The following is a 15,787-nucleotide window of genomic DNA, read 5'->3' as shown; positions in this document are numbered from 1 at the left end:
CGGGGGCGGGGAGATGAGCGGTGACAACGTCGCAGCGTACATTTGTGTGTGTGTGCGTGTGTAAGTACACGTAGGAGATTTGTCGAAGAAGAAACAGCGGTCGACGACGAGCTTATATATATATTATATATATGGATGCGTCGAGTGAGTCGGAGAGTTATGTTAGGTTTATATTTTTTTTTTCCGGAGGTTTTCCAGCGTCGGTCCGTCGTCTTCTCCTCGTACACAAACACACACACACACACACACACATAATATATTACACGGTCGGACGCCCACCGACGGACTATATGGGATAGAGGCGCGACACATAAACAGCTACGGCAGCGGGGAGGGGGGGACGTCGGGATTTTGGCTGATGTGCGATTTGGCGTGGACTTCGACTTCGCGAGCGGCAACAATAATATTCGGTATCGAAGAAAACGGTCTTGTCGGTGCCCGCGCGGTTGGGGCGGGGGAGGTGCGGAACGGGTTTTCCGTCCGCACACGCGCGCACTCTTATTATATGTTCGCCTTTATTGCCGCGGCTATATAAGACGAAAACCCTCTGGTCGGTGGTCCGTCGTTAAACCTCCTTAACGGCGTCCGTAGACATAGTCTGTATACACCGCGCTTGCTTCACCGTCAGAGTACACACAGCAGTTTTAAGTCACGCGTGTGTGTGTAATCAAAAACGATTGTATTTCGTGCACGGCCGAACGGGGTGGGGGAGGGTGGGCGAGCGGCAGAGTTATTGGCGACGACCCATTGAAGGGAAACGAAAAAAAAAAACCGCTCCGACGTACCCCGGACAAACGCACAGTAGTATATAGTAATTCGTCGGCGACCATTCCCGGACATACCTACCTACGGATATAAATCACCTGCGCGAGTACCTTATTCGCTTGGAAAACGAGATTTTCCGGAAAATTGAGACCGCGTTACGTGTACACGGCGATCCGCGGGGTTCTCGTGATTCGTATCACATGTATTATGATAATATCATGACGGCATTTTGAGTATTTTTTTTTCGGCTTGAACACCGCCAAAGTCAAAACATTCACGGGCCTGTTTTAGTGTTATATAGTCTTGCGGCGAGATAAATGACACTTGAAAAATATCTCCACTTAAATTGTTGAAAGCTGTAAGCGAGATCTGATCCCGCGAGCTTGGAAACGAGATTTTCCAGAAAATTACGACCGCGTTAAGTGGTGTACATGGCGATCCTCGGGGTTCTATTGATTCGCATTAAATGCATTATAATTAGAGCTAAGATTTTAATTGCCTAAAAATATACACAAAAATGCAAAAATAACCTTAAAACTAAAAATGAACTTAAACAATGAGCACAAAAAATATACTTAGATGAGCGAAAAAAAAAATTAAAAAAAAAATACTACTGTTAATTATTATTTATTCATTTTTTATATTACACAAAAATGGTAAGAATTTGTTTTAAGAAGTAAATTAAACAAATACATTCAAATTCGAGTTGACTTGTGAGTTTAATTATTAATTAAATTACATTTTCGAGTAATATGATCCTGATTCACCGACAACTCAGTACGTCGAAAAATATACCAGTTTTAAAAAATTTTTAATATTGTTTTATTAATATAGTTTCATTTTTCCATATTCGCCGCCAACAGTTGACAATAATTTTTTAGAAAACGGGTATAACAGCAATAATATTATGGTAAATTGTCGATAAAAGTTCAAAAGTATGCTATTTTTATAAAAGTATTTATCGGTACTAAATACTAATCGAGAGATTACCTAAAATTCAACACATATTAAAAAAAACTTAAAATAAACAAAAATTAGTTTAAATAATCAAAATGAAAGTAATATTTGTAAAAATGAGCTTAAAAACGCAATAAAATACTTTTAACACAAAAAATTCAAAATAAAAATTACACATTCTAAATTGTTATGCTACGAAACACATTTAGTTTTTGGTTAGAACTGAACAGCATTTAAAGAAAAACAATGCAAAGTCACCAAAAAAATCGTAGCTCTAATTATAATATTTTGATAACTTTTTGAGTATTTTTTTCGGTTTGTACGCGAACACCGGGAAAGTCAATATTTCTCGACTGTTTTAGTGTTATAGTCTAACGGGGAGCTAAACGACACTTGAAAAATATCTTCATTTAAATTGTTGAAAGCTGCAACCCTATGTTGGCGGTAAACGATGACAAACACGGCGGACACTCTGTATAATCGATGCTAACACTCGTACTTGCATCCACAACTTGTTTAAATTTTTCGGGAAATTAAAGGCGATTATATCGCACTGTCGCCGACGTACTTATCAATTAAATTATACCTATTAGTAAAATATTTAGTCTTTATCGGTGCGCGGAAAAGGTTTCATTATATTATTATCGCCAAATACAAAAGAACGAATTTCATGATACCGATATCTCGTTACCAACCTTATTTGCTGGTTTTTATAGTATATCTTTTAAAATTAATTTGCATTGTCTATAATAATTGTAAAGCACTCACAAAATGAAGAACGTGATTGTCGGGATCACGTGGGACACGCTTAGATTAACAGTGGGTCATTGTCCATTTCAAAGTTCATAATACACATTTATTAATTCGATAACCGAATAACCATGTCAAATTATGATTTTTTTAATTTTTAATTTAACCCTAAGGTTTGGATTCATGCCTACGTCTTCTTTGATTTTTCGAGTGAGGATAAAAAAGTGTTTGGCAATGCGGAAATCATTTTCGATTATTTCTGTTCATAAATAATAACAATTAGAGGTACCTCGGAATTCGAGTTCGTTTGTGGGGTTACGTTGGTTTTCTCAGAAAATTCTATGCTCTCAATCCTTCTGTCCTTTTAATTGTTATTCACACGCCTGAACACTTGATATATATGACTATGATTAGTTCGCCGTTGTATAGAACAATATTCTAGTCGGTGGTGGTATCTATACCTGTATTAAGATATCGAATAATGGTCAATTGTATGACAATTGCAGTGTGCGGTGACCAACGACCGAAACGTTCGTCACAATATTATACATCACGAAATAATAATTATTATTAATACATATGGTATTTTTGAGCGAAATTCCGTGTTTAAAAGGAAACTTATCGTCCTGCAACATATTCGAGAGGCGTTGTTTTCGACGCGTCAGTGCACAGTATACACGGTCGTGGGGTGCACATCCGAAAACCACCTATAATAATAATACTCGTAATAATAATAATAATAATAATAATAATACGTTCCGAAGGAAACCAAACCTTCCGCGCCCCAAAATAATTCCCTTATCGTCGGCAAATCGATGGGAACAAAAAAAAAAATTACGCTCGGGTTTTACGACCGAAAATTAATAGCTTTTATTTCGTATACGATATTATTATTATTTTTCGTCCGATCGAAGTGTTGTCCGTCGTACCTATCGGCGGCGGCGCGATTAGATTATAATATTATATAGAACCGGGCGTGTACCTGTCCGCCGCCGTACGCGTAATATACGAAATATAATATTATTGTAATTAGCGATAGCGTGTACACCTATATAATATTATATATATGAAATAATAGTTCGAATTTAATAAACCAACTCTGATACAACTCGCACTGCACGCAGGACGGACAGACGGGCGGGGGAGAGGTATTTCCTTTCATATTTATTTATGAACGTGTAAAAAATAATGCGTAACGATTCAATTACGGTTCGATATTTTACCTGTGCGACCAGACACACCACTTGTTAATCTTTCAAGAATATCTTTTTTTGTTAATAATAAATGAAACAATTTTACGAGAATTCTCCAAAACACGTTTCATTAAAACCTGATCACTTTAATCGGTCAATCATTTTTGTCAGATAACGCGCATAAACCGTATTCGTTTTCAACGTCAATCCGACGACTTACTGTCACATTACTATTTATAGTATAAAATAAAGAATAAATACCACAGTATATTATTATGGGCGTAGGGACCGCTTATACCTCCGGTGTGGTTATTAACATATACGATTGTCCGGTGAAATCGAAAAAAAAAAAAATTATGGATCCGATGTCCTCGTGCAACGTAAACTGAATACAATTTGTTTTTATTATTATTACTCTTATGAGCCATACGTGTGTTTTAAGTTTTTAGTATTATTCATTTTACCTACACGCAGCAAAAATAATCATGTCAGAAATATAAAAGCAAATTTATGTGTAATAAACAATTTTTTTTTTAGTTTGTTGATATTACCTAAACGTAAAAAAAAGAAATAACCAATTTAAATCCAATAAATGTCCGTTGGTTTGGAGAGTAAAAACCTGTTTGTACATTGAATCACCTGTTTCGCTAACTTACGTAATGAGCGCAAGATGGGTGTTTAAGTCTAATGTCAAAAATTGTGTACTACAAATCAAAGAGTCGAACAAAATTGTTCAGCTGCAGGCCACAATGTTTTCACTGCTCGTTCGCGAGTATGTAAAGGTCGTAGGCAAGCTATACATTAGACAATATTTATGTAATATTTTATGGATACAGCAGGCCACTGCGTATTAATATCTAACGACTAAGTTGATAAATCAATAATATTATTTTATCGGTACTCATATAACACTTACCGAACAGACAAGAATCGCTGACAAAATGTGTTTATCTGATTTTCACTGTTGTTCTCCAAATTTAGATGCAGTAGGTAGTTAATAGATATTTTATTTTCTTATATAGGTTCTGATATGATAATCCGGTTATTGACGTCTCAAACGCAGCTGTGGCAAGGATCCATTTAACACGTGAGGCTCGAATGCAAATTATAACTCTATAAAGTTATAAACATTAAAATATGGTTATGCATGGTCACTCGTGGCTAAGTCTTCTGTTACAATAGTATGATTATCACAGATTATGGTCATCTGATCAATGTATAACCTACATTAATAGTCTGTACTGAAAGTTATTATTAGAAGTTTTTCTTAAAAATAAAATTCTGAATTTCAAAATCCCGAAATTGGTCTGTTTGAAGTTTTTTCCTCCATCAAAACCAAAAAAAAAAAAACTTTATATGTATGCATGCAAAAACTGCAGCCACGCCACTTGGAATAATATCCGCCCATACAATGAGCTGTCAATTATTGCCTTCGGTCATTAATAAATATTATCTAATATTCGTGTGACATTGGTCTTCTCAATAAATTATGTACATGAAGGATATTCGGTTTTAACAATAGTAAATTGTACACGAATTACTCCTTACATGATTATATACTTTTACGATAGATATTATTTAAATAAACATTATACTATAATTATAATTATTATTGTTATTATGCTTCATTTACTGTGTCTATAGAATGAGATAAAGTATAGGTTTTTGATTAATAATATCAGTGGGATTAATTGGTGACCCCTGATATAGACATGGACGTAAATAGCAGGTGGCTGTAAGATCGTCCTTCAAAGGAACTCAAGATTCGACAAGTCAACAAAACTGTTTTAGGGTTTCTGCACAATATCAGAAAAGTCTTATAAGAATTGGTTACTTGCCCAAACTTAAGTCAACCTCCCCCCCCCCTTCCAGAGAAAAAAAGAAATCTTAAACACTATTTATTTGTGCCTATGAGAGTATAGAGTATATATGCAAACCTATATTATTAATCAACGTACTTATAGTTTTTATCAAAAGTTAAGATGACTATTAATGTGAAATCTTTCAATACAAAAATATACGAAACAAGGGTATATTTTATACTAAGAAAGTATTTAGAGTTTCATGGATAAAAAAACAGATATGAATAAGAAAAAAACTGTCACTCGCTCACGTGTCTTCAGTAATTTTTCCTTGATTCTATAGATATATACGGAGAAACAAAGGAAGAAAATTGAAAAAAGTCTAGCTCGAAACGCCCTCCAGACTAAAGTATCCTACCTTTGAACTGTTCAAAAGTGTTTTTCGACCTTTCCTCCTCCACCAAACAAATTGTTTCCAAAGAAAAAAAATTCCGAACAAAATCCTTGCTTAGAACTTTAAATATATTTTATAAACACAAAAAGAAGACGGGCTCCGGAGAACGCTGCAGACAGACAACTTTAAGGTACTCATCTCTCTCTCTCTCTCTCTCTCTTTCTCTCCCGTAATATTATAATATAGCAGTATTGTTATCGATAACCGATACTGAAAAGGTAAAACTCTATAATGGCGCCGAAATCAATATTACAAATCGCATTTTAATCGCAGGGCTGTGCACCAAAAAATTATATCTTCGAAGCGAAATCTCCCCCCCCCCCCCCATAAAAAAACAAATTCCAAGAAGGCAAGAAAGACGGAAATACAAACATCTCCTCCGTATAATAATATAATGTTTGTCGCACAATAGGTACAAATGTTATAACAAAAAAATTGATGACATTAACAATACGTCGCGGCAGTTGTACATTTTTTGTTCACATCAGAGTGCAACCGCACAACGATGACGATTTTCCTCGCGACGATAATATATTATTATGAGGTCATAGGTTATAAAATTCGCCGAGATTATACGACCGCGGGCGATCACGCGTCACGGAGATTTCACCGAAAGGACGACGTATATAGGTAATTCTTTGATATAATATTGTCATTACGTTTCGTAATCTTATACACACGCGGGTGGGTAACTTACCTTTACGATAATATAACGTGAACACGTACGCGACGAGCGCTCATTAAAACAATATAATAATAATAATAATATATCGTCCGACGATAAAATACTATTTTGGGTACAGCCGAGAATATAGAGGCGCTTTTTGGCGTCACGGCGCGGATATCGCATATAGTCGTATAGTCGTATCTATCTCGAACACCGCGAGAAACTTAAACGCATAAATTAGGCGTAGGTGCTGCGCCCACATAATATTTAGAACGTACACGCGCACACACGCGCACACACACACACACACACACACACGCACACACACACGCACACACACACGCACACACACGCACACCCGTGTATATATTCTATTGCGTAGTGACGATAACCCGCCGTTAAGTTTTCTTCGATCGGCGCTTTCCTTTTCCGCACTGCTATAGCGTCTTATCTATACCGAGCAAATAAGAAGTTCGTCTATGAAAAATATTAAATTTAGTCTCGATCGAGGTCTGAAGTCCCGAAACTTTTCCATCCGCTCACGAAACTCTATATACCTAGATATTTAAACATACGAGTGTGTGTGTGTGTGTGCGCGCGAGTGTGTGTAAAGGATGCAAACGATACTGTCGTCGCCGCTCATAAATTAACAATTAACGGACGGCCGATATTATAATAATAGCGACGACCACGATTGCGAAAACCAGATAAGCGATTGGGCGTACAGAGTGATGAGGAACGATGCAGCATTTAAGAAATATTTACCTTTTTTCGAAATATTATTGTTACGTATATTTAGAGGACGTCACGAAACAACAAATCATTATTCATTGTTTTAATCCTCGCATAAACTTTCGAGTTTAAACAGCTAATTGTAACTAATGAAAGCGCTGCTCGTTCGAAATTCGATTCTTATATACAGTATAGAACTATGGAACAGTGGTTCTCAACCGGTGTGCCCCGGTGCACTACTGTCCCGCGAGATCGACAAGGTGTACATCGAGAAATGTCCGCTATTTGTAATTGTTGAAAAAAAATGTAATATTATATTTAAAAAATATTGAAAACTGTATATTATTTCATTACATTATTAATGTATTTATTTTTTTTAAATAAAGCAACAAAATTATATTTTAAAAACTAAATTATTCAAGCAAAGCATTTATTACATCATAAACAGAATAAAATTTGAATTATTAGTGAGAAACTTGAGTTTGTCGTTTCGTACACAACATTTCGACAAGTGGTCGAATTAAGACAAGCACACATTATGCGTTTCCCGATCAAATGGAAGGAAGCCTCTCCCGTCGTTTGTTTTTTATGTTTGTTAGTGCCGAAAAGTGCCGTATACTAGCTATAGAACCTTCGTAGCGAGGATCAGTACGAAAAAGTGATTAATGAAAAGGGGAAAACCGGAAAAATTTGACCTAATTAATTTTGTATTATTATGATATAGTATGTTCACGAAATCCACCGGTTGAAGACCACTGATTTAGACCGGATCGTGGTTATCCGACCGCTATACAGAACCCATAACATCCGCCTCGACCGCGGCATAAACTCGGTGACCGCACGGTATACTGCAGCACTGCATGTACCTACTGCACCAGTATAATACCGGCGAGTGGGTAACCGCGAGGATTTCCGTCGTCTGTTCGGTATACCGGGGTCGAGTTGACAAAAAACCTCTCGAAATGCGGGAAATACATAGCTCGGTAACGGTTGGTCGCATAATTATACCTGTACGACGAGAACGCACCGCGCGATGCGACCCGTGACTCACGGAGTCTTCAAAGGTGCGTCGACGCCGATGTCGCCACCTAGCGTATAATATAACGATTTATTATTGTTGAATAAATTGAAATTCTTGTCGGCATACGAAACGCTTGTGATTCCGACACTGACACTGACCGTCGATCTATGGCACCGTTGCGAGTGTGATACCGTCGTCGCCTACTGCAGCCCCACGGACGACGGAGCACTGCCGTCCCGCAATTTCTAACTTTTTGAGTCGATTTGTTATTATGATTATCTTGGTCCGTTTTATCAATGTTTTGTTGCAAACTTTTTCGTTTTCGATACGCATAATAATGGTCTCTCACTGTAAATTATTGTTAAACATATTATTTATTTTTATATTTTGGTGAAGGTATTTAAATCAAAATTTCAAACTATAGTTCTTAAAATTTATGGACCGAAAATAATTATTAATAAGGAATTAGGTAACTGTGTATAATTTTTAATGAGTTAGGTACTAATGACACAGACATTGAAATGAATACGTATTTTAGTTATTTTCTTTCCCAGGGTAAACATGGCTCATCAAAAATGATGTATGATTTATTGTATTTTTTGTTGACTTCAAATTTAATTTTATAAAATGAAATATGCATCGTGTAGTCCGAATCGGACTGCACGAATCAAAACTGATTATCAATCGGAACAAGTGTTTTTTATGTTTATTTTTAGAGTTATTTACGACAGGGCACCGTGGCTAAATGTAGTCCAAAAAAGGGCACCACTGAAAAAAAAGTTTGGAAACCACTGCTTTAGAAGACTTATACACATACATACATACTTACACTCATACATCGAATATTGTACAACTTGTAACATTATCCACTGTAATAATTGACAAGTCAAATAACTTTAACGTCATTGTCCGGACAGGGTATATATAGATATTCCACGAGGAGTCTACAAACGAAGAATTATACACATAAATGCATAATCATCCGAAATGCCAATTTCGTCGGTGGCTGTAATCTCGAAAACGTCATGCCAATAACGACGCCACCAAAACCCGCAACACGCACGAGCGATGGAAAAAAAATTCAAAAAAAAATTATCACCAAACCGACGCTTATCCGCGGAAGAGCGCAACCATACACTACGCGTCATCATGTTATATGATGAGCCCGGTCGATTGTGCCTCCACCACAACCTCCGCCAAACGAGCTGCAAAAATTTTTATCGATTGACTATACGGCAGGCATGGGTAGGTCTCAGTAATAATAACGTGTGCGAACAGGCCATAAACGCTGGTTGCTATAATATGTCATAGCCGGGGCTGCAGGTTTGGTTGTGGCTGGTACCTACCACATCATACCTCTCCGTGTATACATATACGAATCGCGCGTATATGGAATTCGCCGAGCATTAGTCGGCGGCGGATCGCGATTTTTTTTTTTCACTTCCATTCTTTGCGGAATCGTTTCATTACATTTTATTATATTATTATCACGCGAAAAATATGACGAGCTCGCTGTTCCCTTATGCGCACGGCAATAATGCACACAATCGCGGCCAACACGTGATTATCGTTTGTGCGTGTGCTGCGAGCACAACGATCAGTCACCGTCAATTTAATGGATTTATATATTATTATATTATATATTTTTTTCCTCTTCTCCTTCACATTAGCAATACGGCCGCCGAGCCATCCGCACTCCGTGCCGTGTGTACATATATATACAGTTTTTAATGATCGCAATAAACACCGTCTTTGATGGTCGCCACGTCCACGAGACAGGCACCGTACGAGTCGTTACATCACACTATTACAATATATTGTAGGCATTGTACCGGGCCGGGATCAAAGACGAGGCGATAATCAATAACGACAATAATATAATGTAATATCGCATATAACACGTCATAATATAATACAATAAATGGCGGGCGTCGTGCTACGCGCGGTGAATAATATAATATTATATGTGGACGAAAATAATAAATTGTTACTATACATTATTTATTATTATTATTATTATTATTATTATTATTATTATCGGGTATGTCGTTCGTATCCGGAAAGTGTTGTAAAAATAGTACCCACATGACACATAATATAATATCATATCGTTAAACAGACGTCGTCTTGTCGCACCGTCGTGTCATTAATAATTAATATCGTGTACCGTCGAGGAAAACGACATTCAAAGGTGTACCAATGGCCTATATAGGTGGTATACCTACCTACCTATGAATTCCGACCGACCGGAAATGGTCAGTCGGTTAGTGTGGTCTCGCTCGCGCCTTTATTCGCCGAGGTAACAATATTTTTTTTTCGTTATTATTACTTTGGAGCCTTGACAATTACGGTCATTAGCTCAGATATTTACAATATTACGACAACATTCAGATACTTTATTGAATTTTGCAATATTAAAATATGATTAATCTTAGCGAGTACGATGCACAAAAAGAATGAATTGTAATATTGTAATATGTCTTAATGGTTCTTAGGGAAATCGGACGTGAATTTTGAAGAAAAAAAACTGTCAATCTTCTCGCAAAATTATAATCATAACGATTGTGTTGATTAGTTTGAGGGCTTTGTGGACATCAATATAGATGGGTTTGAAGTCTAAAGACTAATTTTGTTTTACGATAGTAATAACTCTTATTTACGTGCAATAAAATAAAATATGTGCAAACCAATTAAAAGTAAATTAATTTTTAATTCTTTTTTATCATACCCCAAATTTTTTTTGGGGGAACACATTTGTTATTTCTACTTTTGAACATTGTTCTCATTAAAATATTCTATTTGGTACTTTTAAAACTGTGGTGCTGGATGAAACAGAAATACCTGGCAAACAAAAAAATTCTAATTGTCAATTGGTGATAATTAAATACACATGAAAAAAGTTACGAAAATTATATAGATAATAAATTATTTAAGATTTACCTATGTCCTAAAATTCCCAAAGAGAATATTTTGAAAACAATTATTAGGTTAATTTAGATTTGATTTACTCCAAAAAATTACTGATATAATAAAAAATTTAAAAAAGTAACTACTTGACTTAGATAAACAGTTTTACCACAGTAGTACTTACAGTTTTTTAGATGTAAAATAAGACGATTCTAAATTATTGACTATAACAAAAGTACTTTAATTTATCAGGTCATTCTGTCACATCTTGAGGCTTGTACAGTTGTACAGGTAACCTATAGGTATCCAGCAATAATAATGAAAATAATTAGTTTTTTTTCAATAAAATATGTATTCTAGTGCTCAGGCTATCTAATAATGTAAATATATAATAATGATCTAATTTCAAAAGCATTTCTAAAAACCTATAGCTACTAACGCTAAAGGTTAGTTTAGTTGGGAACACGATAGGAACGTTTTGATTTTGCTCTTCTGAAATGTAGTAAAACTGTCACTTAGACCTCTCAGGATTTTACCAGTCGATTATTAAAATACTTATAACGAGTTATAGTTTAACTATAAATTATTACTGAAATATGATGTCCTACATATTACGATCTGCAGTGGGTCACACGATTATATAATGTCGTGCGTGTCAGTGTGTGAACGTGTTTATTTTTGTTTACTTTTGACTGAGGTTACATCAAGTACCTATCTAAAGTAGACGGTAAGAAAAAATTATATTCTACCAATAAATCTACGTGCGCTTGGTAAAAATGTACTAAACGCATTTGGCTCTTGGTTGGTTTTATTTTCGACATCGGTTCGTATAATTACTTGTACTGCAGTTCACACAAGACAATAAATGAAGTGCCCACACAATAGAATATAGTGTAGGGGGCAATATAAATTAGAATAATCTTCATTCCACGAAATAATTGCTAGTGTATGGAGGGCGATAAAAAATCCGACACGTCCTGTACACTGTTCGTAAGTAAACATTTTGAAAAAACCTTAACCACTTATTTCATATCGATAATTATTAGTGTAACATATGAAGTTGTTGCAATAAAATAACATATAATATCGTTTCCCGCGTAGAATTCGTTTGAACAGTTACCGAACAACTACCCGCAAAGATTTAATAATATTATTTAACGTGGTCCGAGGGAAACGTAATTCGCATTATACGCCAACAACTTTAAATTAGCAAATCCTAGCGGGATTCTCGGTTGAAATAATAAACTGTCATAGAATAAAAAATTGCTCTACAGCTAGCAGGTATCTACCTCAAAATTATGATCATAATAATAATAATAATAATAATAATAATAATGATATATGAGCTCGGGTGATAAAGCAAATTTTCACCGGTCATAGATGCAATCGCTTAGGGAAAATAGTAAATTGTATAGACATAAGATAAGTAGTTTTTTGAGAAAAAAATTTGGAAACCATCGACCCGGAACAAAACGACGTTGAACTTGACGTTTTTTAAAACTTTGAACTCAATTATTCAGAACAGATGAAACCGCAATACGCTCGTACAACATACGTATCAAAACGTTATCGTAAAAGAATACGAATTCCCTTGTGAACAGTCGTGTCGTATTTCTCGACGATTTTTTGGGAGGGTGTCCGATTATAGTATCAGTTTAAAGTCTTCTCGTATCAACAACGAAAATGATCTTACACGTCAATACATGCGATATAACGAAGCGTTTAATAATTATTAATGTAATTTAAATGAGGAAAAGGGGAAAAAATTATCAATTTATGACTATATAATACGTGCAGTTCTATGTCGATATGTAAGTAGGATGCTGGATTATATATCATGTTTACATTTGCGTTGACATTTTAGATGTTAAACATTTTAAAAGAAAGTGTGTTCTGATATTGTATTTATTATAAAAATAATAATAATCGCACAGATCAAAACAAACAGCATGCACCATAAAATATATTTAGTTTATAATTTATATGAGTATATTCACTGACAGAAATCAAACGTTTTAAAAATGCCATCATTGTGCAAAACCCAATAAATCTTATTTTGATTTACGAGATATTCATTTTTGAGTACGAGTACGGCAAAAAAATCAGAGAGAATCAAAGAAAACAACTAATGAGATTTAATTTAAGATTCAATTACAATTGCCAAGATACTATTACATTATTTGTTACTGTCCAAAAATAATTTCGAAATAAATGTATGCGTTATTTTAGTCGGTTTGTTATTATTAAGCTTACCGAATTTACCAACACGTCCGACGTACCGATCTTTGATATTTTTTTTTTTTTGTTTTTTAGCATAATCTGCACTTGCGACCATTATACCTGACTGTGTTAGATAAACACTCTTCTTGTTATCTTTTTACTTTTTGTATTTTGTTGTTAAAATAGCACATCTATATTTTCAGGACATCATGGTAGTTAAACGAAAATGGGATGATAAAATATTACGTATCGTTGGTTTGTAATTATTTGTTTTATCTTCCTACAAATAGTAACGAAATGCGACTGTTGAGCCGTGTGACGGTTAGTGATTTGGTATAAGTACAACTCGACAGGCAATTATTAGAGACGGTGTAGTGTATACTGTAATATGGAGCATGAGGTCGACCTGCTTTTGGTAGTGAAAGTTACCATATTTTTCTAAAACAAAAAAAATATTATAATCTCACTATTTCTCGGTATTTTTATGACTATTTTTTGAATAAATTTGTCCAATCGCAACAACCTGCAATAGTATACCTATACACGTATTGTTATTTATGTCATAACAATAAATAATTTTCCATTTACCTGTACGCTTTCCGAGTACAATATGGGAATACTGCACCTACGCGAAAATAATATTTTTGATTTTCGAGTATTTATGATTAATTATATATTATATTAATTATTTTTATATGAATATGTTATATCCGCTGCAGCTTTCAAATTTAAATTGGTAATAATATAATATACACACGAAACAGTTAAATTGATGCGCTTGTGCAAAATACAAGAGCTAAAAAATAAGCTACATGATTTGGTGGTCCAACAGTTTAGTATCCTGCCCCGCTAACCGAATTCATAAATATGTATAGGGTACTGCTAACCCACGCTGCGGCTCACAACTCGCAAGTCTCCGGAAACGATCTCACCAAAGTATCGATTGGCGTCGACCAAAAACTGCGGCGTCTAAGTACACAAAGTGGTCAAGATTGCTTGGCTGAAGCCAATTGATCGCATTTTTTTTCACGAGGTGACAGATGCAATAACCTAAACCGAGGTCAAGGAAACTAAAAGCCTCTACTCGGGGTGGTCGTGGTGTATCTCATTTCTTACAAAGGTTCACTTACCCGGTCAGAGAAAAACTATCTGCGTTTGCGTCCCAGCAACAGCTAACGAAATCGTTATTCAGCCTCAGATTGTTCCTAGTCATTGTGGAGTGACGTCGTTTTGGAAAACTCGGTGGACTTACAACACTATTTACAGATAAAAATATAACTATGTTCTTTTTTTTTTAAATAATTATTATTAATTAGGCCACTTGGTGTTATTATGTAGGCATTTTAAAGAGTTACGTTAGGGTCGGTACGGTTGTTGGAAACTCGTGTACTTGTGGCCAGGTTTTTGCACCACTATAAGAATCCGGGTGGTCACCCATCCGGGAAGTAGGAACGGTCACACGGTTGCGCACTCTCAGTCACGTTGGATGACTGATTGCACTACGCCAAACCGCGAATGTTGGTTTTACTTTATACGCCTCGACCGATACAATATTACCACTGACCTTAGTTGAAAATTTCTATTTGGATTGGTTATGTGTCCAAACTAAGACACATTATGCAAAATAAATTATTTTTATCCAAACCTGTATGACGCGTCAAGAGGTATGCCTAATTATAATAACGGTTTTGAGTTTTTTCATGGAATTCCTTTTAAAACAGTTTAAAACAATTTTATTTTTGAAGGTAATTACGGTTGTTTTAATTGATGCGCTAGGATTTATATTATATGCTTTTGCATGCTATATGCATATTATGATGTCCACAAATCACGTCACGTTAAAGCAAACGGTGGTTATTTTATTCTGCATAATTCTGCATATCTTTTCCCTTATTCATAAGTTGCATATTTCTGAATATTTTTAATATTTTGAGTTTATTTTTGCATATAATTTAATATAATTGCGTATTACAACTATAAACACGTAAAATGCATGTTTTGTGGTATATATTATATTTTTAGCGGTAGTTTTCGGCAAGGGAAGAAAATAGAATGTTATCTATCCAACAAATACATGTATAGTGCACTAGTATATTTAACACACCATAAAGGGTAAATCACCAAGATTACTCACCCCTTTTTTCTCCATATTATTTAAAATCCGATTTCTAGAATTTTTCAATATAAAATGGCCGTTTGAAATCCAAAAATTGAAAGTATTGGCGCAAAACTTCAACAATATTGTGTTGGTGGAAAGTCTGATGCAGTTTTTATGACCTATTGCAAAACACTATATTTTAGTGGTCATGACCAATCTGC

The sequence above is a fragment of the Myzus persicae genome, unplaced genomic scaffold, assembly GCF_001856785.1.
Source record: "Myzus persicae strain clone G006 unplaced genomic scaffold, MPER_G0061.0, whole genome shotgun sequence".
Lineage (NCBI taxonomy): Eukaryota > Metazoa > Arthropoda > Insecta > Hemiptera > Aphididae > Myzus > Myzus persicae.
The sequence above is the reverse complement of the archived record's forward strand: the minus strand, read 5'-3'. Positions refer to the sequence as shown.